The sequence below is a fragment of the Scyliorhinus torazame genome, chromosome 23 (assembly GCF_047496885.1).
Source record: "Scyliorhinus torazame isolate Kashiwa2021f chromosome 23, sScyTor2.1, whole genome shotgun sequence".
NCBI classification, from domain to species: Eukaryota; Metazoa; Chordata; class Chondrichthyes; order Carcharhiniformes; family Scyliorhinidae; genus Scyliorhinus; species Scyliorhinus torazame.
In genome coordinates, this window is record NC_092729.1 from 24,963,359 (window position 1) to 24,990,139 (window position 26,781).

General features: G+C 52.8%; 1 long non-coding RNA gene across 2 annotated transcripts in view; it reads right to left on the reverse strand.

The window, feature by feature from the left end:
* LOC140399717 (uncharacterized) overlaps positions 1-12,536 on the reverse strand; it is a 31,693-nt gene extending 19,157 nt beyond the window's left edge. For both annotated transcript variants that reach the window (XR_011937809.1, XR_011937810.1), the window contains exons 1-4: positions 12,473-12,536; positions 12,176-12,309; positions 11,734-11,840; positions 9,635-9,740 (exon numbers count right to left, since the gene is read on the reverse strand). This is a non-coding gene — a long non-coding RNA (uncharacterized lncRNA). The remainder of the gene's footprint in view (positions 1-9,634; positions 9,741-11,733; positions 11,841-12,175; positions 12,310-12,472) is intronic.
* Between the last annotated feature and the right edge of the window lie 14,245 nt (positions 12,537-26,781).

Sequence of the window (26,781 nt, forward strand, 5' to 3'; positions counted from 1 at the left end):
GAGAGAGACTGAGAGGGAGAGAGACTGAGAGGGAGAGAGACTGAGAGAGAGAGACTGACAGGGAGAGAGACTGAGAGGGAGAAAGACTGAGAGGGAGAGAGCCTGAGAGGGAGACTGAGAGGGAGAGAGACAGAGAGGGAGGGGGACCGAGGGAGAGGGACTGGGAGGGAGAGGTACTGAGAGGGTGAGAGAGGCTGAGAGGGAGAGAGACTAAGAGGGAGAGAGACTGAGAGGGTGAGAGAGGCTGAGAGGGAGAGAGACAGAGTGGGAAAGATGCTGAGAGGGAGAGGGACAAAGAGGGAGAGTGACTGAGGGAGAGGGACAGAGACTTAGAGGTAGAGAGACTGAGAGGGCGAGAGAGACTGAGAGGGGGAAACTGAGAGGGAGACTGAGAGGGAGAGAGACAGAGAGGGAGGGGGACTGAGGGAGAGGGACTGAGAGGGAGAGGGACTGAGAGGCAGAGGGACTGAGAGGGAGGGAGGCTGAGAGGGAGAGAGACTGAGAGGGAGAGAGGGAGAAAGACTGAGAGGGAGAGAGGCTGAGGGAGAGGGACGTAGAGGGAGAGAGGCTGAGAGGGAGAGAGACAGAGAGGGAGAGAGAGACTGAGAGGGAGAGGGACTGAGGGAGAGGGACAGAGAGGGAGAGAGGCTGAGGGGGAGAGGGACAAAGAGGGAGAGGGACTGAGGGAGAGGGACTGAGAGGGAGAGAGACTGAGAGGCAGAGAGAGGCTGAGAGGGAGAGAGGGAGAAAGACTGAGAGGGAGAAAGGCTGAGGCTGAGGGACGTAGAGGGAGAAAGGCTGAGAGGGAAAGAGACAGAGAGGGAGAGAGAGACTGAGAGGGAGAGGGACTGAGGGAGAGGGACAGAGAGGGAGAGAGGCTGAGGGAGAGGGACGTCGAGGAAGAGAGGCTGAGAGGGAGAGAGACTGAGAGGGAGAGAGGATGAGAGGGAGCGAGACAGAGAGACAAAGAGGGAGAGAGGAATTGAGAGGGAGAGAGACTGAGAGGGAGAGGGGCTGAGGGGGAGGGACTGAGAGGGAGAGGGACTGAGAGGGAGAGGGGCTGAGAGGAACCGGGACTGAGAGGGAGAGAGGCTGAGAGGGAGAGAGAGATTGAGAGGCTGAGAGGGAGAGAGACTGAGAGGGAGAGAGAGGCTGAGGGAGAGAGAGGCTGAGAGGGAGAGGGACAGATAGGGAGAGGGACTAAGGGAGAGGGACTGAGAGGGAGAGAGACTGAGAGGCAGAGAGGCTGAGAGGGAGAGAGGCTGAGAGGGAGAGGGACTGAGAGGGAGAGAGATGCTGAGAATGAGAGAGGAATTGAGAGGGAGAGACTGACAGAGAGAGAGACAGAGAGGGAGAGAGGGAGAAAGACTGAGAGGAAGGGAGTGTGAGAGGATGAGAGGGAGAGAGACTGAGAGGCAGAGAGGGAGAGAGACTGAGAGGGAGAGAGAGGCTGAGAGGGAGAGAGGATGAGAGATGGAGAACAGAGAGGGAGAAAGACTGAGAGGAAGAGAGGGTGAGAGGCTGAGAGGGAGGGAGACTGAGGGAGAGGGACGTCGAGGGAGAGAGGCTGAGAGGGAGAGAGACAGATAGGGAGAGAGAAATTGAGAGGGAGAGAGACTGAGAGGGAGAGGGACTGAGAGGGAGAGAGGGACTTAGAGGGAGAGAGACTGAGAGGGAGAGAGACTGAGAGGGAGAGAGACAGAGAGGGAGAGGGACTGAGGGAGAGGAACTGAGAGGGAGAGGGGCTGAGAGGAAGAGGGACTGAGAGAGAGAGAGAGGCTGAGAGGGAGAGAGACAGAGAGGGAGAGAGAGACTGAGGGAGAGAGAGGCTGAGAGGGATAGTGACTGAGAGGGAGAGAGAGACTGAGAGGGTGAGAGGGAGAGATACTGAGAGGGAGAGAGACTGAGAGGGAGAGAGAGACTGAGGGAGAGAGAGGCTGAGAGGGAGAGGGACAGAGAGGGAGAGGGACGAAGGGAGAGGGACTGAGAGGGTGAGAGACTGAGAGGGAGAGAGACTGAGAGGGAGAGAGAATGACAGGGAGAGAGACTGAGAGGGAGAGAGACTGAGAGGGAGAGAGACTGAGAGGGAGAGAGACTGAGAGGGAGACTGAGAGGGAGAGAGACAGAGAGGGAGGGGGACTGAGGGAGAGAGACTGGGAGGGAGAGGGACTGAGAGGTAGAGGGACTGAGAGGGAGAGAGGCTGAGAGCGAGAGAGACTAAGAGGGAGAGAGACTGAGAGGGTGAGAGAGGCTGAGAGGGAGAGAGACTGAGGGAGAGGGACTGAGAGGGAGAGAGACTGAGAGGGAGAGAGAGGCTGAGAGGGAGAGAGGAAGAACGTCTGAGAGGGAGAGAGGCTGAGGGAGAGGGACGTAGAGGGAGAGAGGCTGAGAGGGTGAGAGACAGAGAGGGAGAGAGAGACTGAGAGGGAGAGGGACTGAGGGAGAGGGACTGAGAGGGAGAGAGGCTGAGGGAGAGGGACGTCGATGGAGAGAGGCTGAGAGGGAGAGAGCCTGAGAGGGAGAGAGACTGAGAGGGAGCGATACAGATAGACAGAGAGGGAGAGAGAAATTGAGTGGGAGAGAGACTGCGAGGGAGTGGGGCTGAGAGGGAGAGAGGCTGAGAGAGGGACTGGGAGGGTGAGAGACTGAGAGGGAGAGAGACAGAGAGTGAGAGGGACTGAGGGAGAGGGACTGAGAGGAAGAGGGGCTGAGAGGAAGAGGGACTAAGAGGGAGAGAGGCTGAGAGGGAGAGAGAGGCTGAGAGGGAGAGAGGATGAGAGATGGAGAACAGAGAGGGAGAAAGTGAGAGGAAGAGAGGGTGAGAGGCTGAGAGGGAGGGAGACTGAGGGAGAGGGACGTCGCGGGAGAGAGGCTGAGAGGGAGAGAGACAGATAGGGAGAGAGAAATTGAGAGGGAGAGAGACTGAGAGGGAGAGGGACTGAGAGGGAGAGAGGGACTTAGAGGGAGAGAGACTGAGAGGGAGAGAGACTGAGAGGGAGAGAGACAGAGAGGGAGAGGGACTGAGGGAGAGGAACTGAGAGGGAGAGGGGCTGAGAGGAAGAGGGACTGAGAGAGAGAGAGAGGCTGAGAGGGAGAGAGACAGAGAGGGAGAGAGAGACTGAGGGAGAGAGAGGCTGAGAGGGATAGTGACTGAGAGGGAGAGAGAGACTGAGGGGGTGAGAGGGAGAGATACTGAGAGGGAGAGAGACTGAGAGGGAGAGAGAGACTGAGGGAGAGAGAGGCTGAGAGGGAGAGGGACAGAGAGGGAGAGGGACGAAGGGAGAGGGACTGAGAGGGTGAGAGACTGAGAGGGAGAGAGACTGAGAGGGAGAGAGAATGACAGGGAGAGAGACTGAGAGGGAGAAAGACTGAGAGGGAGAGAGACTGAGAGGGAGAGAGACTGAGAGGGAGACTGAGAGGGAGAGAGACAGAGAGGGAGGGGGACTGAGGGAGAGGGACTGGGAGGGAGAGGGACTGAGAGGTAGAGGGACTGAGAGGGAGAGAGGCTGAGAGCGAGAGAGACTAAGAGGGAGAGAGACTGAGAGGGTGAGAGAGGCTGAGAGGGAGAGAGACTGAGGGAGAGGGACTGAGAGGGAGAGAGACTGAGAGGGAGAGAGAGGCTGAGAGGGAGAGAGGAAGAACGTCTGAGAGGGAGAGAGGCTGAGGGAGAGGGACGTAGAGGGAGAGAGGCTGAGAGGGTGAGAGACAGAGAGGGAGAGAGAGACTGAGAGGGAGAGGGACTGAGGGAGAGGGACTGAGAGGGAGAGAGGCTGAGGGAGAGGGACGTCGATGGAGAGAGGCTGAGAGGGAGAGAGCCTGAGAGGGAGAGAGACTGAGAGGGAGCGATACAGATAGACAGAGAGGGAGAGAGAAATTGAGTGGGAGAGAGACTGCGAGGGAGTGGGGCTGAGAGGGAGAGAGGCTGAGAGAGGGACTGGGAGGGTGAGAGACTGAGAGGGAGAGAGACAGAGTGAGAGGGACTGAGGGAGAGGGACTGAGAGGAAGAGGGGCTGAGAGGAAGAGGGACTAAGAGGGAGAGAGGCTGAGAGGGAGAGAGACTGAGAGGGAGAGAGACTGAGAGATAGAGACTGAGAGGGTGAGAGGGAGAGAGACTGAGAGGGAGAGAGACTGAGAGGGAGAGAGTGACTGAGGGAGAGACAGGCAGAGAGGGAGAGGGACAGAGAGGAAGAGGGACTAAGGGAGAGGGACTGAGAGGGTGAGAGACTGAGAGGCAGAGAGGCTGAGAGGGAGAGAGACTGAGAGGGTGAGAGAGACTGAGAGGGTGAGAGACTGAGAGGGAGAGAGACTGAGAGGTAGAGAGACTGAGAGGGAGAGAGACTGAGAGGGTGAGAGAGACTGAGAGGGTGAGAGACTGAGAGGGAGAGATACTGAGAGGGAGAGAGACTGAGAGGGAGAGAGACTGAGAGGGAGAGAGAGACTGAGAGGGAGAGAGACTGAGAGGGAGAGAGACTGAGAGGGTGAGAGAGACTGAGAGGGTGAGAGACTGAGAGGGAGAGAGACTGAGAGGGAGAGAGACTGAGAGGGTGAGAGAGACTGAGAGGGTGAGAGACTGAGAGGGAGAGAGACTGAGAGGGAGAGAGACTGAGAGGGAGAGAGACTGAGAGGGAGAGAGACTGAGAGGGAGAGAGAGACAGAGAGGGTGAGAGACTGAGAGGGAGAGGGACTGAGAGGGAGAGAGACTGAGAGGGAGAGAGACTGAGAGGGAGAGACTGAGAGGTTGAGTGAGACTGAGAGGGAGAGAGACTGAGAGGGAGACTGAGAGGGAGAGAGACAGAGAGGGAAGGGGACTGAGGGAGAGGGACTGAGAGGGAGAGGGACTGAGAGGGAGAGGGACTGAAAGGGAGAGAGGCTGAGAGGGAGAGAGACTGAGAGAGAGACTGATGGTGGGAGAGCGGCTGAGAGGGAGAGGGACAAAGAGCGAGAGGGACTGAGAGAGAGGGACTGAGAGGGAGAGAGACTGAGAGGGAGAGAGAGGCTGAGAGGGAGAAAGGGAGAAAGACTGAGAGGGCGAGAGGCTGAGGGAGAGGGACGTAGAGGGAGAGAGGGACTGAGAGGGAGAGAGACTGATAGGGAGAGAGACAGAGAGGGAGAGAGAGACTGAGAGGGAGACGGACTGAGGGAGAGGGACTGAGAGGGAGAGAAGCTGAGGGAGAGGGACGTCGAGGGAGAGAGGCTGAGAGGGAGAGAGACTGAGAGGGAGAGCGGCTGAGAGGGAGCGAGACAGAGACAGAGAGGGAGAGAGAATTGAGAAGGAGAGAGGCTGAGAGGGAGAGAGGGACTGAGGGAGAGGGACTGAGAGGGAGAGGGGCTAAGAGGAAGAGGGACTGAGAGGGAGAGGCTGAGAGGGAGAGAGACTGAGAGAGTGAGAAACTGAGAGGGAGAGAGACTGAGAGGGAGAGAGAAACTGAGAGTGTGAGAGGGAGAGAGACTGAGAGGGAGAGAGACTGAGAGGGAGAGAGAGACTGAGGGAGAGAGAGGCTGAGAGTGAGAGGGACAGAGAGGGAGAGGGACTAAGGGAGAGGGACTGAGAGGGAGAGAGACTGAGAGGCAGAAAGGCTGAGAGGGAGATAGACTGAGAGGGTAAGAGAGGCTGAGAGGGAGAGAGAGGCTGAGGAGAGAGGAATTGAGAGGGAGAGAGACTGAGAGAGAGAGAGACAGAGAGGGAGAGAGGGGGAAAGACTGAGAGGGAGGAAGAGGGGGAGAGGCTGAGAGGGAGAGAGGGTGAGCGGTTGAGAGGGAGAGCGGCTGAGAGGGAGAGAGGGTGAGAGGCTGAGAGGGAGAGAGGCTGAGAAGGAGAGAGTCTGAGAGGGAGAGAGGGCGAGAGGGAGAGAGGCTGAGAGGGAGAGCGGCTGAGAGGGAGAGAGGGTGAGAGGCTGAGAGGGAGAGAGGCTGAGAGGGAGAGAGGCTGAGAGGGAGAGAGACTGAGAGGGAGAGAGGCTGAGAGGGAGAGAGGCTGAGAGGGAGCGGAACAGAGGGGGAGAGAGACAGAGAGAGGTAGAGAGACAGAGAGGAGAGAGACTGAGAGAGAGGGAGAGAGACTGAGAGAGAGGGAGAGAGACTGAGAGAGAGGGAGAGAGACTGAGAGTGGGACAAGCAGAAACTCAGTTAAATTCGATTCAAATGTTCCCCTGGACTTTCACAAGGAACCGTGACATTAATCACAGTTACACACGGGCACCGTGCGATTGGGAAATTCTCTGATTCAATGGAAGCCTCTCTTTCCACTGACAGTGGGGCGGGGGGGGGGGGGCTGGAGACTTTGGAGAACTCAGCGAGCTGAATTAACCCCCCACCTCTCCCCACACACACGCACCCCCCTCCCCATCACTTCACTAATCAGTCCGTCTTCAGCACAGGAGATATTCCGGGATTAGAAACAGTCCCTTACACAGCCTCACATTTACAACTTCAATTCCAGCTCCTCGGCAACATGATGGACGTCGACACGTTCATGGTTACATGTTGCAGTGCGCACAGCAGGATCCCACAGAAAATAAACATGATGGAGACAGGAGCCCAGCCCAGATCCTGCGGCTCTCTGAACAACCCCTCCCCCCACCCCCACCCCCACCCCCACACACCCCACCCCCACACACACACCCCACCCCCACACACCCCACCCCCACACACACACCCCACCAACACCCCCACACACCCCACCCCCACTCACACACACATTCCCCACCTTAACCAGCCTCCCCATTCAAATAACGACAAATCACATTGGTGTTTTTATCATTTTATTGGAAGAGGAAATATAGAGGGGAATAGCTGGAGAGGGAGGCTCGGTGAGGGGAGGGGGATGCGGTGGGGAAGAGTGAGACTGGGAATTTATCCCACACCCCCTCTCTTTCCCTCTGGAGGCATTTTCAAATCGACTGTCTCAGGACAGGACAGGGCTGTCTCAGGACATTTTCAAATCGACTGTCTCAGGACAGGACAGGGCTGTCTCAGGACACTTTCAAATCGACTGTCTCAGGACAGGACAGGGCTGTCTCAGGACATTTTCAAATCGACTGTCTCAGGACAGGGCTGTCTCAGGACATTTTCAAATCGACTGTCTCAGGACAGGACAGGGCTGTCTCAGGACATTTTCAAATCGACTGTCTCAGGAGGGAGAGAGACTGAGAGGTTGAGAGAGACTGAGAGGCTGAGAGGGAGAGAGAGGCTGAGAGGGAGAGAGAGGCTGAGAGAGAGAGAGAGACTGAGAGGGTGAGGCTGAGAGGGAGAGATAGACATAGAGGCAGAGAGAGGCTGAGAGGGAGAGAGACTGAGAGGGCGAGAGAGACTGAGAGGGAGAGAGATTGAGAGGATGAGAGAGACTGAGAGGGAGAGAGAGACTGAGAGGGAGAGAGAGGCTGAGAGGGAGAGAGAGGCTGAGAGGGAGAGAGACTGAGAGGGTGAGAGAGGCTGACAGGGAGAGAGGCTGAGAGGGAGAGAGAGACTGAGAGGGAGAGAGAGGCTGAGAGGGAGAGAGACTGAGAGGGTGAGAGAGGCTGAGAGGGAGAGAGAGGCTGAGAGGGTGAGAGAGGCTGAGAGGGAGAGAGATTGAGAGGGAGAGAGACTGAGAGGGAGAGAGAGGCTGAGAGGGAGAGTGACTGAGAGGGAGAGAGAGGCTGAGAGGGTGAGAGAGGCTGAGAGGGAGAGAGATTGAGAGGGAGAGAGGCTGAGAGGGAGAGAGGCTGAGAGGGCGAGAGAGACTGAGGGTGAGAGAGGCTGAGAGGGAGAGAGAGACTGAGAGGTTGAGAGACTGAGAGGGTGAGAGAGGCTGAGAGGGAGAGAGAGACTGAGAGGGAGAGAGATTGAGAGGGAGAGAGAGGCTGAGAGGGAGAGAGACTGAGAGGGTGAGAGAGGCTGTGAGGGTGAGAGATTGAGAGGGAGAGAGAGACTGAGAGGGAGAGTGACACATAGAGGGAGAGAGAGGCTGAGAGGGTGAGGGAGACTGAGAGGGAGAGAGAGGCTGAGAGGGAGAGAGACAGAGCGAGAGAGAGACTGAGAGGGAGAGAGATTGAGAGGGTGAGAGAGGCTCAGAGGGAGAGAGAGGCTGAGAGGGTGAGGGAGACTGAGAGGGAGAGAGAGGCTGAGAGGGAGAGACTGAGAGGGAGAGACTGAGAGGGTGAGAGACTGAGAGGGAGAGAGAGAGGGAGAGACTGAGAGGGTGAGAGATTGAGAGGGAGGGAAAGGCTGAGAGGGGGAGAGGCTTTGAGGGAGCGGGAGAGGCTGAGAGAGGGAGAGACTGAGAGGGAGAGAGAGAGAGAGTGAGAGACTGAGAGGGAGGGAGAGACTGAGAGGGTGAGAGATTGAGAGGGAGAGACTGAGAGGGAGAGAGAGGGTGAGAGACTGAGAGGGTGAGAGACTGAGAGGGAGAGAGAGACTGAGAGGGAGAGAGAGGCTGAGAGGGAGAGAGACTGAGAGGGTGAGGGTCTGAGAGGGATGGAGAGACTGAGAGGGTCACACACAGGAATCGAACAATCACTACCACAGCAAACTGAATTCAAATGGCCCCGTCAATTTCATTTCACCCTCACATTTAAATCTCGGCCTAAAACACAGGCTTTATTCCAGAATTATCCCCGCTTCAAGTTAAGGGACTATAATTCGAGATTGCTTTACAGTCGATGGATTCATTATTAAAGTGACCCCACTGTTGTTTCATTTCCGGAATTCTGCAGGCAACTTGTGCACGGGGAGATCTCCAAAATGGTGACACTTTCCAAATTGAGTTCCGAGTTTCTGATGGTGGATTTCTCCCTCAGCGGCTATGAGATCTGGCTGAATATCCCGTCAGTGCAGCAGGAAGGGTTCATTAACTCCCTCGTTCGCAACCACTCAAGTTTAAAACTTTTACATTCGAGACCTTCAAACCCACTTTGCAGTCTGTGAGCTATTTCATTGTTTTTTTTAAAGAAGTAGGGACTGTAGATTTATTTATTTATTTTTATAAATTTAGAGTGCCCAATTCATTTTTTCCAATTCGGGGACAATTCCGTGTGGCCAGTCCCCCGAGCCTGCACATCTTTGGGTTGTGGGGGCGAAACCCACGCAAACACTGGGAGAGCTATTTTATTGTAAGAGTTGTGGTCACTGTTGCTGCGCGTAAAAGGCCACAGGCCTGTGAGTGAACACAAGATCCCACAGCGGCAGCTACCTGGACCTAACCGATGGGACACTGTCCTTCCTCCCCCCCCCTCACACCTGCTGGGTGCCCCATTCCCCACTGCACCTAACAACCCCACCCCCACCGCCGTGTCATGTGAAAGACTTAAACTGCCTCTTAAAGTGAAGAAAAACCTTTCTAAAACGAAATCCATTGGCACACAGAAAGATCCCAGAAGGTGCAGTCGGCAGTGTTGAGTGTCGTTTACATTTGCTACCAGGTTGCAGCGAGTGGCTGAAACCGTGAAATCGTCCCCCCCCCCTCTCCCCTCCCCCCTATCCCCTACCCCACCACAAATACCCGGGACGCTCAGAATTAATATAACCTCTGTTATTTTGGAACAATATTTGACAGCTTCATATTCCAGATTTGTATTTTACTCTTTGCCGCCCATCAAAGGGTTAATTTGTTTGTGTCTAAGTGCAAGGCCGGGGCAGCAATAAAGAGACAACTCACGTGAGTGTGGCCTGTGGAGTAGGCCTCAGTCCATCCACTTGTCCTCTGGAGAATAGCCTTTGTCCAAAGATTCCTGGTCGCATTGCAGTCTTCAAAGTTCAAATTCCTGGGAAAAGAGGGAGAAAATTAACTAAAACGCAGGAAAATGTTTAAACTTGTAGCACAGCAAGAGGCCAAGATTCCCCCTCTCAGTCACACACACTCTCAGCAACATCCACCTACAATAATCTCAGTTATAAACCACAGGATAAAAATGATTGAGAGATAGTTACCGTTTCCCTTGTGTTTCTCTTTCTCTCTCTCTCTCTCGCTATCTCATTCGGTCTCTCTATCCCTCTCATTCATATTTCTGTCTCCCTCGTTATCCCTCATCACCCTCCCAGCATTTATTTCTATTTATTTCTCTAATCAGGGTATCCCCAGAAAGATGTGATGAGACTCCCCATTGCAGTTTGTGGGGTGGTTTTCTTCGATTAAAGGTTTAAAGAGACACTAAAAAGCTGGAGAGAAATGGACAGATAGAGGCAGAAAGCAGGGGAGACAGAGAGAGAGAGAGAGGCAAGAATGGAACGAAGACAGAAAGGGAGAGAAAGCCTCTCTTTTTCACGACCTCCCTCTCCCTCCACCCTCTCTTTCTTTCTCCTCTCCCTCTCTCTAATCTCCATTACCCCCCAGCCCCACACTCTTTCTGTACTCTCTCTCTCTTTCTCACTCTCATTCTAATAGTTGGGAAGGAGAACGGAAGAGAGACAGGGTCACACACAGGAATCCAACATTCATAACCACAGCAAACTGAATTCAAATGACCTCCTGCGAATTTAATTTCACCCTCATACTTTACCAGGATGTTGCCTGGAATGGAGAGTAGGTCTTACGAGGAAAGGTTGAGGGTGCTAGGCCTTTTCTCATTAGAACGGAGAAGGATGAGGGGTGACTTGGTAGAGGTTTATGAGATGATCAGAGGAATAGATAAGAGTAGACAGTCAGAGACTTTTCCCCCGGGTGGAACAAACCATTACAAGGGGACATAAATTTAAGGTGAAAGGTGGAAGATATAGGAGGGATGTCAGAGGTAAGTTCTTTACCCAGAGAGTAGTGGGGGCATGGAATGCACTGCCTGTGGAAGTAGTTGAATCGGAAACATTCGGGACCTTCAAGCAGCTATTGGATAGTTACATGGATTACGGTTAAATGATATAGTGTAGATTTATTTGTTCTTAAGGGCAGCACGGTAGCATTGTGGATAGCACAATTGCTTCATTGCTCCAGGGTCCCAGGTTCGATTCCAGCTTGGATCACTGTCTGTGCGGAGTCTGCACATCCTCCCCGTGTCTGCGTGGGTTTACTCCGGGTGCTCCGGTTTCCTCCCACAGTCCAAAGATGTGCGGGTTAGGTGGATTGGCCATGAAAAATTGCCCTTAGTGTCCAAAATCGCCCCTTGTGTTGGGTGGAGGTGTTGAGTTTGGGTAGGGTGCTCTTTCCAAGAGCCAGTGCAGACTCAAAGGGCCGAATGGCCTCCTTCTGCACTGTAAATTCAATGATAATCTATGATTAATCTAGGACAAAGGTTCGGCACAACATCGTGGGCCGAAGGGCCTGTTCTGTGCTGTATTTTCTAAAAAAAAAACTTGTGTCTCGGCCTAAAACACAGGCTTCATTCCAGAATTATACCCGCTTCAAGTTAAGGGACTTTAATTCCGGGCAATCGAGATTACTTTACAGTCAATGGATTCAATTTAAAAGTGACCCCACTATCGTTAATTTTGTGAATTCTGAAGGCAACCTGTGCACAGGGAGAGCCCAACAAATGATGACCACTTTCAAAATTGAGTTCAGAGTTTCTGATCTGAGATTTCTCTCGCTCTCTCTCCCAGATTGCAGAGATTGGCTGAAACAGTGAAATGACACCCCCCCCCCCACCCCCCACCCCCAGCAGCCCACCCCTGGGATGCTCAGAATTAATATAACCCCTGTCATTTTGGAACAAAATTAGACAGCTTCATATTCCAGATTTGTATTTTACTCTTTGCCGCCCACCAAAGGGTTAATGTGTTTGTGTCTAAGTGCAAGGCCGGGGTGGCAATAAAGAGACAACTCACGTGAGTGCGGCCTGTGGAGTAGGCCTCAGTCCATCCACTTGTCCTCTGGAGAATAGCCTTTGCCCCAAGATTCCTGCTCACATTGCAGTCTTTCACAATTCAAATTCCTGGGAAAAAGAGGGAGAAAATTAACTAAACCACTGGAAAAGATTGAAACTATTTAATACAGCGAGAGCCCAGGGTCCCCTTTTCAGTTTTACAACCCCTCAGCAATATCCGAATACAAATAAATCACAGCTTTCAACCAGAGGTTAAAAAAGATTGAGAGACAATTAATACTCAAAATCTTTTTATTGTCACAATTAGGCTTACATTAATACTGCAATGAAGTTACTGTGAAAATCCCCTTCTCTTGTGTTTCTCGCAGTCTCTCTGTACCTCTTATACATATTTATGTCTCCCTCCCTCACTCTCTTTGATCCCTCCAATATTAAAATTAAACCTCAGTCAGGGTAATAACCCGGGTGAAGCCTGCGGAACAGGCCTCAGCCAGCGCTCCCTCGGGAAGAATTCACACTCCCTCGTCCTCCTCACTGGATTCCCAACCTCCTTCCAGTTTTCCAAATAAAGATGCCTCTGGAGAAAAAAAGGAGATAAAATTGGTTATAAAGACAATAACAGGGACATTTAAAAAAATATACAAAACAGCACAACAGGAGTCCAACATTTCTAATCTCGAGCCAATCAGCAACATGTCAACACCCAAAATGCACAGCTCAAAACAGACAGATTGACACACCCAGCGACACACACACACACACACTGAAGCAGAGGGGTAATGTTTTCAGTGTCGTGGGTTTTTGGTTTGAGAACTGAAGTCCCTCAGACACAGATATATCTCAGTGAGCTGTGAGCAGACTCCACCCCTAGTCTCTGCCATGTGTGGAATGTCTGTCTCAGAGGACAGCTCTCTATTGACATGTAAATGAGTGACAAGAGATGCTGATCTCCTTGCTGCTCAGCCCCACACACACAGAATGTGACTTCAGTGAAACCTTGGCCTTCCCCACACCAGTGTTGTTAACTGAGCAGGCCGGAAAATGGGATTAAATGTAATTATTAGACAGGGACGTTCTTATTTTTTCTACCCAAGTGCATAACCTCACATTTATCCATGTTATACTGCATCTGCCCTATCTCTCTTTCACTCATTCCCCTCCCAATAGGATTGAATCATAATTTAAAATAGTATTAGGAAATGATTAGAAACAGTTTGGACTGAGATCTCCTCAGTGACCTGTGTGCAGTCCCCACCCCCGACTTTCTGTCAGGAATGTCCCCCTCGGTGTGTTTCCCGTGTCTGCAAAGGTAACACTTGTCCTGTCTATGGTTATGTTAATTCAGCAGATAACAACAGATTCAGCAATGTCCTGTCCTTATTTCTGTCTTTGTTTCACATTTGATTCCCTCTGAATTTCTGACATGTTGGGAATGACCATTCGTCTGTCGCCTTCGGAAGGCTTTCCATAGAATGAGTAAAAACCAGCAAGAAATCACAGAATGTGAGTTAAACACAACTTCATTTCTGCTCCCATTTAGAGAGAAGATTCCTGGCCAGACAAACAAAGCTCATTGCAAAGTTTCACTTCATATTTTACTTGTTGTTCACAGGCAGATTTTTCACTGAAATCTTCTGATGTCAATTCCTGAGATTAGAATTTATAAAGAAACAATTTGGATTGAATGAAAACGGTCAGTTTGATAACCCTAATGTCCTGAATGCCTCACGTCCTGGCACCCTCACACCATCACACCCTCATGTGCCCTAATCCTCACATCCTGACCCACTCACGTCCCCGAAACCTCAGATCCTGACCCGCTGTGTACCTCTTTCTCTGTGTGTATCCCTCACTCTCTCCGTGTGCCCACCTCTCTCTGCCCCTCTCTCCCACTGTGTCCCTGTTGCTCTCAAAGTGTCCTCTCACTCTATCCCTCTCTTTCACTGTCTACCTCTTTCTCTGTGCGTCACTTTCTCTGTCGCTCTCTCCCTTAATGTATCCCCCTCCCTCTTTCCCCCTCTCTCGCTGTCCCTCTACCTCTAACCCTCTCTCTTTGTCCCACTCTCTCTCACTGTGTACATCTCTCTCACTTTCTATCACTCTATCTCTCTCTCTCCTTCTCTCGCTGTGTCCCTCGCTCTCGCTGTGTCCCTCGCTCTTGCTGTTTCGTCGCTCTCGCTGTGTCCCTCGCTCTCGCTGTGCCCCTCGCTCTCGCTGTGGCCCTCATTCGCGCTGTGTCCCTCGCTCTCTGTGTACCCCTCACTCTCTGTGTACCCCTCACTCTCTGTGTACCCCTCACTCTCTGTATGTCTCTCGATCTCTGTGTGCCCCTCGCTCTCTGTGTGTCCCTCGCTCTCAGTGTGTCCTTCGCTCTCTGTGTGCCCCTCGCTCTCTATGTGTCCCTCGCTCTCTGTGTCCCTCACTCTCTGTGTGTCCCTCGCTCTCTGTGCGCCCCTCGCTCTCGCTGTGTCCCTCGCTCTCTGTGTGTCCCTCCTTCTGTGCGTCCCTCGATCTCTGTGCGTCCCTCGCTCTCTGTGCGTCCCTCGCTCTTTGTGTGTCCCTTGCTCTCTGTGTGTCCCTCGCTCTCTTGTGTTTCTCGCTCTCTCTGTGTCCCTCGCTCTGTGTGTGTCCCTCGCTCTCTGTGCACCCCTCGATCTCTGTGTCCCTCGCTCTCTGTGTGTCCCTCGCTCTCTGTGTGTCCCTCGCTCTCTGTGTGTCCCTCTCTCTCTGTGTGTGTCCCTCGCACTCTGTGTGTGTCCCTTGCTCCTTGTGCGTCCCTAGCGCTCTGTGTGTCCCTCGCTCTCTGCGTGTGTCCCTCGTTCTCTGTGCACCCCTCGCTCTCTGTGTCCCTCGCTCTCTGTGTCCCTCACTCTCTGTGTGTCCCTCGCTCTCTGTGTGTCCCTCGCTCTCTCTGTGTTCCCCGCTCTCTGTGTGTCCCTCGCTCTGTGTGTGTGTCCCTCGCTCTCTGTGCACCCCTCGCTCTCTGTGTCCCTCGCTCTCTGTGTATCCCTCCCTCTCTGTGTCTCCCTCGCTCTCTGTGTGTCCCTCGCTTTCTGTGTGTCCCTCGCTCTCTGTGTGTCCATCGCTCTCTGTGTGTCCCTCGCTCTCTGTGTGTCCCTTGCTCTCTGTGTGTCCCTCGCTCTCTGTGTGTCCCTCGCTCTCTGTGTGTCACTCGCTCTCTGTGCGTCCCTCGCTCTCTGTGTGTCCCTCGCTGTCTGTGTCCCTCGCTCTCTGTGTGCGTCGCTCTATGTGTCCCTCGCTCTCTGTGTCCCTCGCTCTCTGTGTCCCGCGCACTGTGCGTCCCTCGCTCTGTGTGTCCCTCGCTCTCTGTGCGTCCCTTGCTCTCTGTGTTTCCCTCGCTCTCTGTGTGTCCCACGCTCTCTGTGTGTCCCTCGCTCTCTGAGTGTCCATCGCTCTCTGTGTCCCTCGCTCTCTGTGTGTCCCTCGCTCTCTGTATGTCCCTCGGTCTCTGTGTGTCCCTCACTCTCTGTGCGCCCCTCGCTCTCTGTGCACCCCTCGCTCTCTGTGTGTCCCTTGCTCTCTGTGTGTCCCTCGCTCTCTGTGTCCCTCGCTCTCTGTGTGTCCCTCACTCTCTGTGTGTCCCACGCTCTCTGTGTGTCCATCGCTCTCTGTGTGTCCCTCGCTCTCTGTGCGTCCCTAGCTCTCTGTGTGTCCTTCTCTCCCCTGCATCCCTCGCTCTCTGTGTGCAGTCCTCTCTCTGTGTGTCCCTCGCTCTCTGCGTGTCCCTCGCTCTCTGTGCGTCCCTCGCTCTCTGTGTGCACCTCGCTCTCTGTGTCCCCCCCCCGCTCTCTGTGTGTCACCCTCTGTGTGTCCCTCGCTCTCTGTGTGTCCCTCGCTCTCTGTGCATCCCTCGCTCTCTGTGTGACCCTCGCTCTCTGTGTGTCCCTCACTATCTGTGTGTCGCTCCCTCTCTGTGTGTCCCTCGCTCTCTGTGTGTCCCTCGCTCTCTGTGCGTCCCTCGCTCTCTGTGTGTCCCTCGCTCTCTGTGTGTCCCTCGCACTCTTTGTGTCCCTCGCTCTCTGTGTCCCTCGCTCTCTGTGTGTCCCTCGCCCTCTGTGTGTCCCTCGCTCTCTGTGTGTCCCTCCCACTCTGTGTGTCCCTCGCTCTCTGTGCATCCCTCGCTCTCTGTGTGTCCCTCCCTCGCTGTGTGTCCCTCGTCCTCTGTGTGACCGTCGCTCTCTGTGCGTCCCTCGCTCGCTGTGTGTCCCTCGTCCTCTGTGTGACCGTCGCTCTCTGTGCGTCCCTCGCTCTCTGTGTGTCCCTCGCTCTCTGTGTTACCCTTCCTCTCTGTGTCTCCCTCACTCTCTGTGTGTCCCTCGTTCTCTTTGAGTCCCTCGCTCTCTGTGTGCCCCTCGCTCTCTGTGTGACCCTCGCTCTCTGTGTGTTCCTCGCTCTCTGTGCGACCCTTGCTCTCTGTGTGCCCCTCGCTCTCTGTGTGTCCCTCGCTCTCTGTGTGCCCCTCGCTCTCTGTGTGTCACTCGCTCTCTGTGTGTCCCTCGCTCTCTGTGTGTCCCTCGCTCTCTCCGTGTCCCTCGCTCTCTGTATGTCCCTCGCTCTCTGTGTGTCCCTCGCTCTCTGTGGGTCCCTCTCTCTCTGTGCGTCTCCCCCGCACTCTGTGCTTCCCTCGCTCTGTGTGTCCCCCGCTCTCTTTGTGTCCCTCGCTCTCTGTGTGCCCCGGGCTCTCTGTGTGTCCCTCGCTCTCTGTGTGTCCCCCGCTCTCTGTGTGTCCCTCGCTCTCTGTGCGTCCCTCGCACTCTGTTTGTCCCTCGTTCTCTGTGCGTCCCTCGCTCTCTGTGTCTCCCTCGCTCTCTGTGTGTCCCTCGCTCTCTGTGCGTCCCTCGCTCTCTGTGTGACCCTCGCTCTCTGTGTGTCCCTCACTATCTGTGTGTCGCTCCCTCTCTGTGTGTCCCTCGCTCTCTGTGTGTCCCTCGCTCTCTGTGCGTCCCTCGCTCTCTGTGTGTCCCTCGCTCTCTGTGTGTCCCTCGCACTCTTTGTGTCCCTCGCTCTCTGTGTCCCTCGCTCTCTGTGTGTCCCTCGCCCTCTGTGTGTCCCTCGCTCTCTGTGCATCCCACGCTCTCTGTGCGTCCCTCGCTCTCTGTGTGTCCCTCGCTCTCTGTGTGTCCCTCGCTCTCTCTGTTTCCCTCGCTCTCTGGGTGTCCCTCGATCTCTGTGTGTCCCTCGCTCTCTGTGTGTCCCTCGCTCTCTGTGTGCCCCTCGATCTCTGTGTGTCCCTCGCTCTCTGTGTGTCCCTCGCTCTCTGTGTGTCCATCGCTCTCGATGTGTCCATCGCTCTCTGTGCGTCCTTCGCTCTCTCTGTTTCCCTCGCTCTCTGGGTGTCCCTCGCTCTCTGTGTGTCCCTCGCTCTCTGTGTGCCCCTCGCTCTCTGTGTGTCCCTCGCTCTCTGTGTGCCCCTCGCTCTCTGTGTGTCCATCGCTCTCTGTGTGTCCATCGCTCTCTGTGCGTCCTTCGCTCTCTCTGTCCCTCGCTCTCTGTGTGCCCCTCGCTCTCTGTGTGTCCCTCGCTCTCTGTGTGTCCCTCGCTCTCTGTGCGTTCCTCGCTCTCTGTGTGTCCCTCGCTCTCTGTGCGTCCCTCGCTCTCTGTGTGTCCCTCGCTCTCTCCGTGTCCCTCGCTCTCTGTATGTCCCTCGCTCTCTGTGTGTCCCTCGCTCTCTGTGGGTCCCTCTCTCTCTGTGCGTCTCCCCCGCACTCTGTGCTTCCCTCGCTCTGTGTGTCCCCCGCTCTCTTTGTGTCCCTCGCTCTCTGTGTGCCCCGGGCTCTCTGTGTGTCCCTCGCTCTCTGTGTGTCCCCCGCTCTCTGTGTGTCCCTCGCTCTCTGTGCGTCCCTCGCACTCTGTTTGTCCCTCGTTCTCTGTGCGTCCCTCGCTCTCTGTGTCTCCCTCGCTCTCTGTGTGTCCCTCGCTCTCTGTGCGTCCCTCGCTCTCTGTGTGACCCTCGCTCTCTGTGTGTCCCTCACTATCTGTGTGTCGCTCCCTCTCTGTGTGTCCCTCGCTCTCTGTGTGTCCCTCGCTCTCTGTGCGTCCCTCGCTCTCTGTGTGTCCCTCGCTCTCTGTGTGTCCCTCGCACTCTTTGTGTCCCTCGCTCTCTGTGTCCCTCGCTCTCTGTGTGTCCCTCGCCCTCTGTGTGTCCCTCGCTCTCTGTGCATCCCACGCTCTCTGTGCGTCCCTCGCTCTCTGTGTGTCCCTCGCTCTCTGTGTGTCCCTCGCTCTCTCTGTTTCCCTCGCTCTCTGGGTGTCCCTCGATCTCTGTGTGTCCCTCGCTCTCTGTGTGTCCCTCGCTCTCTGTGTGCCCCTCGATCTCTGTGTGTCCCTCGCTCTCTGTGTGTCCCTCGCTCTCTGTGTGTCCATCGCTCTCGATGTGTCCATCGCTCTCTGTGCGTCCTTCGCTCTCTCTGTTTCCCTCGCTCTCTGGGTGTCCCTCGCTCTCTGTGTGTCCCTCGCTCTCTGTGTGCCCCTCGCTCTCTGTGTGTCCCTCGCTCTCTGTGTGCCCCTCGCTCTCTGTGTGTCCATCGCTCTCTGTGTGTCCATCGCTCTCTGTGCGTCCTTCGCTCTCTCTGTCCCTCGCTCTCTGTGTGCCCCTCGCTCTCTGTGTGTCCCTCGCTCTCTGTGTGTCCCTCGCTCTCTGTGCGTTCCTCGCTCTCTGTGTGTCCCTCGCTCTCTGTGCGTCCCTCGCTCTTTGTGCGTCCCTTGCTCTCTCTGCGTTCCTTGGTCTCTGTGCGTCCCTGGCTCTCTGTGTGTCCCTCGCTCTCTCTGTGTGTCCTTCGCTCGCTGGAGGGAGGGAGTGAGTTTGTACAGACCAGGAAGTGGAGGGAGTGAGTTTGTACATGCCAGGAGGTGGAGGGAGGGAGTGAGTTTGTACAGACCAGGAGGTGGAGGGCGTGCGTTTGTACAGACCAGGAGGTGGAGGGAGGGAGTTTGTACAGACCAGGAGGTGGAGGGAGTGTGTTTGTACAGACCAGGAGGTGAAGGGATGAGTTTGTACAGACCAGGAGGTGGAGGAGGGAGTTTGTACAGACGAGGAGGTGTAGGGAGGGAGTTTGTACAGACCAGGAGGTGGAGAGAGTGAGTTTGTACAGTCCAGGAGGTGGAGGGAGTGAGTTTGTACAGACCAGCATGTGGAGGGAGGGAGTGAATTCGTGCTGACCAGGAGGTGGAGGGAGTTAGTTTCTTCAGACCAGGAGGTGGAGGGTGTGAGTTTGTACAGACCAGGAGGTGGAGGGAGTGAGTTTGTGCAAACCAGGAGGTGGAGGGAGGGAGTGAGTTTGTACAGACCAGGAGGTGGAGGGAGAGAGTTTGTACAGACCAGGAGGAGGACGGAGGGAGTGAGTATGTACAGGCCAGGAGGTGGAGGGAGGGAGTTTGTGCAGAACATGTGGTGGAAGGAGGGAGTTTGTGCAGACAAGGAGGTGGAGGGAGTGTGTTTGTACAGACCAGGATGTGCTGGGCGTGAGCTTGTACAGACCAGGAGGTGGAGGGAGGGAGTTTGTACAGACCAGGAGGTGGAGGGGCGGAGTTTGTACAGACCAGGAGGTGGAGGGAGTGAGATTGTACAGACCCGGAGGTGGAGGGAGTAATTTTGTACAGACCAGAAGATGGAGGGAGTGAGTTTGTACAGACCAGGAGGTGGAGGGAGTGAGGTTGTACAGACCAGGAGGTGGAGGGACTGAGTTTGAACAGACCAGGAGGTGGAGGGACTGAGTTTGTACAGACCAGGAGGTGGAGGGAGTGAGTTTGTACAGACCAGGAGGTGGAGGGAGGGAGTTTGTACAGACCAGGAGGTGGAGGGTGTGAGTTTATGCAGACCAGGAGGTGGAGGCAGTGAGTTTGTGCAGACCAGGAGGTGTAGGGAGGGAGGGAGTTTGTACAGACCAGGAGGTGGAGGGAGTGAGTTTGTACAGACCAGGAGGTGTAGGGAGGGAGTGAGTTTGTACAGACCAGGAGGTGGGGGGAGGGAGTGAGTGTGTACAGACCAGGAGGTGGAGGGAGAGAGTTTGTACAGACCAGGAGGTGGAGGGAGGGAGTTTGTTCAGACCAGGAGGTGGAGGGAGGGAGTGAGGCTGTACAGACCCGGAGGTGGAGGGAGGGAGTTTGTACAGACCAGGAGGTGGAGGGAGGGAGTTTGTACAGACCAGGAGGTGGAGGGAGTGAGTTTGTACAGACCAGGAGGTGGATAAAGTGGGGGCCATAAGGTCCAAGCAGGGTAACCTGCTCACTGAAGCGGAAGGTATGGCAGTGGTACTGAATGAGTACTTTGCTTCTATCATTACCAATTTTCAAGGCCTCTCTGAGCACAGGATTCGAATAGGGGTACTGGAAGAATGCAAATATGACGCCTTTCGTTAAGAAAATTGCAATGGATATCCCAGGAACCTGCAGACCTTTCAGACTGGGATCAACAGTGGGAACGCTGACGGAGGCCATAATATGGGAATTGATAAATATACACTGAGAGAAAAATTATTTGATACTAGGCGCTCAACATGGCTTTGCCAAGGGCAAGCCATTTCTGACATTTAAAGGAGTTATTTCACGAGGTCACAGGCATTGCATGAATGTAGTGCCATGGGTGCTGAATTTTTGGACATTCAGAAGGCATTTGATACAGTGACAAATCACAGGTTGGTTAACAAATTAAAATGTTTGGGATTGATGGGTCCTTGGAAGCATAGATTGGAAGTTGGCTCAGAGAAAGAAGACGGAGGGTAGGTATAGATGGACATTTTTCAGACAGGATACGAGTTGAAAGTGGCATTCCCCAGGGCTCAGGGTTGGGACCCGTGCTTTTCCTGATTTATTTAAAATGATTTAGAAGTGGATGTTGTGGGTAAAATCTCTAATTTACAGATGATACTAAGCTAGGGAGAATTGTGAGGATGATGCTGAGCGACTTCAAAGGGACATTGACACGTTGGCCAAATGGGAAGACGCCTGGCAGATAAATATCAATGCAGCAAAATGTGAGGTAATGCGTTTTGGTGGAAGAAACATGGGGAGACAATATAGGCTCAATGCTACAAATTTGGCAACTAGGGGCTTTTCACAGTAACTTAATTGACGCCTACTTGAGCCAATAAACGATTATTATTATTATCGAGGGGAGTACAGAAGCAGAGGGACCTCAGCGTTCAAATGCACTGAAGGTGGCCAGGCAAGTTGAAACAGTTGTTAAGAAGGGTTTACAATCCTTGGGTTCATAAATAGAGGCATAGAGTGTGAATGCAAGGAGATGGTGCTACATCTCCATAAATCATTGGTCAGACCACATTTGGAGTATTGTGTTCAGTTCTGGGCACATTATTTAAGGAAAGATGTTAAAATTCTGGAGAGAGTGCAGAGGATATTTACGAGAATGAGGAATTTTCGATACGAGAAAAGATCGGAGAAACTGGGCTTGTTCTCCTTGGAGCTGTTGTTGAAAACTCACCACTATTCTTAGAAGTCCCCCTATACCAAAAAGCGCCGACATTCTAAATGGTGAACAGGGATTCTCACTCCCCGACTCCGATACAGGCTTCAGTGGGTGCTATTAAGGTCAAACAATATTTTCAAGTTAGCCCCCGGTATGACCCATACCTTCACCGAAGATTTCATCTACTTACCGCTTCGATCCTGGGTCCCGCATTGCTAAATAGGTAACGTAGACTTTGGAATAACCACTATTTCAGGTTGAATTAAGTTATTTTATTATTACATGTTTTCTTTTAAAAGCTGCAATTTATTTCTCTGCAGAAAGGAAAAAGATCTTGCCTCTGGATCCTTCTGGTTGGTTGAAGGGACGTTCAGGTCCAACTTGACAATCAATTTTCTTTTTTAAAATCTGGTCTTCTTTCGATGTATTCATTGTTCTGCTCGGTTGCTATGTCCTATCTTTCCCATGTACCGAGCTATGAGAGCTGTCTCTGCTGGCTGTCTCTGAGCTGACTCTGAACTGACTCGGCCTATTCCTTAAATCCTAGTCTTCCTTAGATGCATTAGCTGTTTTAGCTCGGCTGCCCTGCCCTGTCCCTTTCCCATGGCCGAGCTGACTGTAATCTGACTCTGGGCTGTTTGTTCCTTCTCTGCTTCTCCGCCTCTCTGCTTCTCTCTGAGTTCTGTTAGTTCCTGTTCTCTTCTCTCGGTTTATATTCTCTTTCTAACAGTTATTATGTTTTTATGGCTTCAGTGTAAAGTACTTTTTTCACTTTGATTGTAAAAAGTAACTTTGATCTAAACATTCTAATACAACTAAGTATTGATTTTAACGTGACCTCACCCCTCAGGTCTCTGATTACATTGTTTCCTTGGTGATGTTCAAAGTTCCGGCAGCGGTGCGCAGGGGCCTTCTTGGAGGTGAGTAGTGAGTTTAAAAACCTTACCTTTACAGGAGCAGCCCATTGGATTTCGGCGGCAGCGGTGCGCAGGGGCCTTCTTGGAGGTGAGTAGTGAATTTAAAACCACTTACCTTTACAGGAGCAGCCCTTTGGATTTCGGCGGCAGCGGTGCGCAGGGGTCTTCTGGGAGGTGAGTAGTTAGTTTAAAAACCTTACCTTTACAGGAGCAGCCCATTGGATTTCGGCGGCAGCGGTGCGCAGGGGCCTTCTTGGAGGTGAGTAGTGAATTTAAAACCACTTACCTTTACAGGAGCAGCCCTCTGGATTTCGGCGGCAGCGGTGCGCAGGGGCCTTCTGGGAGGTGAGTAGTTAGTTTAAAAACCTTACCTTTACAGGAGCAGCCCATTGGATTTCGGTGCGCAGGGGCCTTCTTGGAGGTGAGTAGTGACAGCAGTTTTATTTGTTTTTATATAAGGCGGGAACCGGAAGTTCTACCTCTGGCAAGTGCCCCCCCCCCCCCCCCAACCAATAAATTCTGGTGGAGAGGAAACCCGAGACACTACACGTGTAGTGTCTCCCACCCGCCCTCCTCCTCTAACCTAATAATAAGACCCATTGGTGTAAGGTAAGTGCCATATTATATTATTAGCATTGTGCAGGTCAAGGATCGGTGGTGGAGGAGCAGTCTCTGTCAGCGAGAGAACCTGAGAACATCTCAGACACTCAGAAGGCAAGTAAGTGATTTTTACTTTTATACCTTTTTTCAAATTGTGTGTGTCGGGGGGGAAATTGAAGCGACATCACAGAAAAGCTGTGACCTGAGTGGCTGGTTGGGATTCTAACCTAAATTTAAAAAATATTTGAGTATTTGGGAACTAATTAAACATAATAACTTAATTATAATTTAGAGGATATCTAAGCCAGAGATCGGAGAGTATTATAGTTAGCTATCGCATTTCTATTAGAAATTTAGTGCTAGGAAACAGATAGTTGACAGTAACTTTGCAATTAAAAAAAAAAAAAGTATTTAAAAAAAAAAAGAGACAAATTTTAATTTTAATTAATTGACGCAATGTCAGTTAGAGGAGTGCTGTGCTCTGACTGTGAGATGTGGCAGGTCCGGGAGGCTTCCAGCGTCCCGGGTGGCTTCATCTGCAGAAAGTGCACCCAACTGGAGCTCCTCACAGACCGCATGGTTCGGTTGGAGCAGCAATTGGATGCACTTAGGAGCATGCAGGTGGCGGAAAGCGTCATAGATCGCAGTTATGTAAATGTGGTCACACCCAAGGTGCAGGCAGAGAAATGGGTGACCACCAGAAAGGGCAGGCAGTCAGTGCAGGAATCCCCTGTGGTTGTCCCCCTCTCGAACAGATATACCCCTTTGGATACTGTCGGGGGGGATAGCCTATCAGGGGAAAACAGCAGCAGCCAGAGCAGTGGCACCACGGCTGGCTCTGATGTTCAGAAGGGAGGGTCAAAGCGCAGAAGAGTAATAGTAATAGGGGACTCTATAGTCAGGGGCACAGATAGGCGCTTCTGTGGACGTGAAAGAGACTCCAGGATGGTATGTTGCCTCCCTGGTGCCAGGGTCCAGGATGTCTCCGAACGGGTAGAGGGAATTCTGAAGGGGGAGGGCAAACAGGCAGAGGTCGTTGTACATATTGGTACTAACGACATAGGCAGGAAGGGGCATGAGGTCCTGCAGCAGGAGTTCAGGGAGCTAGGCAGAAAGTTAAAGGACAGGACCTCGAGGGTTGTAATCTCGGGATTACTCCCTGTGCCACGTGCCAGTGAGGCTAGAAATAGGAAGATAGAGCAGACAAACACGTGGCTAAACAGCTGGTGTAGGAGGGAGGGTTTCCGTTTTCTGGACCACTGGGAGCTCTTCCGGGGCAGGTGTGACCTGTATAAGATGGACGGGTTGCATCTAAACCGGAGAGGCATAAATATCCTGGCCGCGAGGTTTGCTAGTGTCACACGGGAGGGTTTAAACTAGTATGGCAGGGGGGTGGGTACGGGAGCAATAGGTCAGAAGGTGAGAGCATTGAGGGAGAACTAGGGAATAGGGACAGTGTGGCTCTGAGGCAGAGCAGACGGGGAAAAGTTGCTGAACACAGCGGGTCTGGTGGCCTGAAGTGCATATGTTTTAATGCAAGGAGCATTACGGGTAAGGCAGATGAACTTAGAGCTTGGATTACTACTTGGAACTATGATGTTATTGCCATTACAGAGACCTGGTTGAGGGAAGGGCAGGATTGGCAGCTAAACGTTCCAGGATTTAGATGTTTCAGGCGGGATAGAGGGGGATGTAAAAAGGGAGGCGGAGTTGCGCTACTTGTTCGGGAGAATATCACAGCTATACTGCGAGAGGACACCTCAGAGGGCAGTGAGGCTATATGGGTAGAGATCAGGAATAAGAAGGGTGCAGTCACAATGTTGGGGTATACTACAGGCCTCCCAACAGCCAGCGGGAGATAGAGGAGCAGATAGGTAGACAGATTTTGGAAAAGAGTAAAAACAACAGGGTTGTGGTGATGGGAGACTTCAACTTCCCCAATATTGACTGGGACTCACTTAGTGCCAGGGGCTTAGACGGGGCAGAGTTTGTAAGGAGCATCCAGGAGGGCTTCTTAAAACAATATGTAAACAGTCCAACTAGGGAAGGGGCGGTACTGGACCTGGTATTGGGGAATGAGCCCGGCCAGGTGGTAGATGTTTCAGTAGGGGAGCATTTCGGTAACAGTGACCACAATTCAGTAAGTTTTAAAGTACTGGTGGACAAGGATAAGAGTGGTCCGAGGATGAATGTGCTAAATTGGGGGAAGGCTAATTATGACAATATTAGGCGGGAACTGAAGAACATAGATTGGGGGCGGATGTTTGAGGGCAAATCAACATCTGACATGTGGGAGGCTTTCAAGTGTCAGTTGAAGGGAATACAGGACAGGCATGTTCCTGTGAGGAAGAAAGATAAATACGGCAATTTTCGGGAACCTTGGATGACGAGTGATATTGTAGGCCTCGTCAAAAAGAAAAAGGAGGCATTTGTCAGGGCTAAAAGGCTGGGAACAGACGAAGCCTGTGTGGCATATAAGGAAAGTAGGAAGGAACTTAAGCAAGGAGTCAGGAGGGCTAGAAGGGGTCATGAAAAGTCATTGGCAAATAGGGTTAAGGAAAATCCCAAGGCTTTTTACACTTACATAAAAAGCAAGAGGGTAGCCAGGGAAAGGGTTGGCCCACTGAAAGATAGGCAAGGGAATCTATGTGTGGAGCCAGAGGAAATGGGCGAGGTACTAAATGAATACTTTGCATCAGTATTCACCAAAGAGAAGGAATTGGTAGATGTTGAGTCTGGAGAAGGGGGTGTAGATAGCCTGGGTCACATTGTGATCCAAAAAGACGAGGTGTTGGGTGTCTTAAAAAATATTAAGGTAGATAAGTCCCCAGGGCCTGATGGGATCTACCCCAGAATACTGAAGGAGGCTGGAGAGGAAATTGCTGAGGCCTTGACAGAAATCTTTGGATCCTCGCTGTCTTCAGGGGATGTCCCGGAGGACTGGAGAATAGCCAATGTTGTTCCTCTGTTTAAGAAGGGTAGCAAGGATAATCCCGGGAACTACAGGCCGGTGAGCCTTACTTCAGTGGTAGGGAAATTACTGGAGAGAATTCTTCGAGACAGGATCTACTCCCATTTGGAAGCAAATGGACGTATTAGTGAGAGGCAGCACGGTTTTGTGAAGGGGAGGTCGTGTCTCACTAACTTGATAGAGTTTTTCGAGGAGGTCACTAAGATGATTGATGCAGGTAGGGCAGTGGATGTTGTCTACATGGACTTCAGTAAGGCCTTTGACAAGGTCCCTCATGGTAGACTAGTACAAAAGGTGAAGTCACACGGGATCAGGGGTGAGCTGGCAAGGTGGATTCAGAACTGGCTAGGCCATAGAAGGCAGAGGGTAGCAATGGAGGGATGCTTTTCTAATTGGAGGGCTGTGACCAGTGGTGTTCCACAGGGATCAGTGCTGGGACCTTTGCTGTTTGTAGTATATATAAATGATTTGGAGGAAAATGTAACTGGTCTGATTCGTAAGTTTGCAGACGACACAAAGGTTGGTGGAATTGCGGATAGCGATGAGGACTGTCTGAGGATACAGCAGGATTTAGGTTGTCTGGAGACTTGGGCGGAGAGATGGCAGATGGAGTTTAATCCGGACAAATGTGAGGTAATGCATTTTGGAAGGGCTAATGCAGGTAGGGAATATACAGTGAATGGTAGAACCCTCAAGAGTATTGAAAGTCAAAGAGATCTAGGAGTACAGGTCCACAGGTCATTGAAAGGGGCAACACAGGTGGAGAAGGTAGTCAAGAAGGCATACGGCATGCTTGCCTTCATTGGACGGGGCATTGAGTATAAGAATTGGCAAGTCATGTTGCAGCTGTATAGAACCTTAGTTAGGCCACACTTGGAGTATAGTGTTCAATTCTGGTCGCCGCACTACCAGAAGGATGTGGAGGCTTTGGAGAGGGTGCAGAAGAGATTTACCAGAATGTTGCCTGGTATGGAGGGCATAAGCTATGAGGAGCGATTGAATAAACTCGCTTTGTTCTCTCTGGAACGAAGGAGGTTGAGGGGCGACCTGATAGAGGTCTACAAAATTATGAGGGGCATAGACAGAGTGGATAGTCAGAGGCTTTTCCCCAGGGTA